Source organism: Populus alba, chromosome 1, assembly GCF_005239225.2.
Source record: "Populus alba chromosome 1, ASM523922v2, whole genome shotgun sequence".
Classification (NCBI taxonomy): domain Eukaryota; kingdom Viridiplantae; phylum Streptophyta; class Magnoliopsida; order Malpighiales; family Salicaceae; genus Populus; species Populus alba.
Genome location: NC_133284.1, coordinates 26,946,532 through 26,947,343, shown reverse-complemented (window position 1 = coordinate 26,947,343; position 812 = coordinate 26,946,532).

The following is an 812-nucleotide window of genomic DNA, read 5'->3' as shown; positions in this document are numbered from 1 at the left end:
AGGGAGATGACTTGATGAGTGTGAGAAAGAGAGATAATGCTTGCGGCAGTAGAGGCAGCAAACGTGGGCTGCAAGAGGAGGCGTTCACCAGCCATGGCAGAGGAGAATCCAGGCGGTGACGTAGTAGAGGAAAGCAGAGGAGGCGCTGCAAGAGAAGAGGGCTGCACTGTTGGAGAAGAAGAAAGCTGGACTGCTGGTGCTGCAGAATTTGAAGATGTATGTGGTGGCTGTTCCATTGAAAAAGGGAGGTTGGGAGGCTATGAGAAAATTAGGTTTAATTTATTTTAGGGTTTTGTTGCTCTGATACCAAGTTGAGAATAATAAAATGTGTTGGGTTGTGCCTTAACCAACCTTCCTATTTATATAGAGGCAGTAGAATACTGCAGTAACTGTAATGATTACAACATCCTATATTAGAATCCTATTCTGATAGATATATGAGTAACTGTAATGATTACAACATCCTATATTAGAATCATATTCTATAATAAGGATAATGTTTGAACAAACATGTCTACCTTGCGTACAATGATATATATCAAATTAATTATGTGATTGTTAGAATGGATATGAGTACCTTTTATACATTGATAGGTATCGAATTAGCCATGATAACTTTGGAATAGATGTGATTATCTTATATACTTCGATATGAATTGGGTATACACAAATGAATTGGAGATCGGAGAAGAAATGATTATTTATTTTGTTTTTCACTTGGTCTTGATAAATTTCAGTTTGACAATGCATTCCTCGAAATCTAGTGAAAAGGATTATGCATGAATAGAAGTGTCCTTCAAAAGATTACTGGG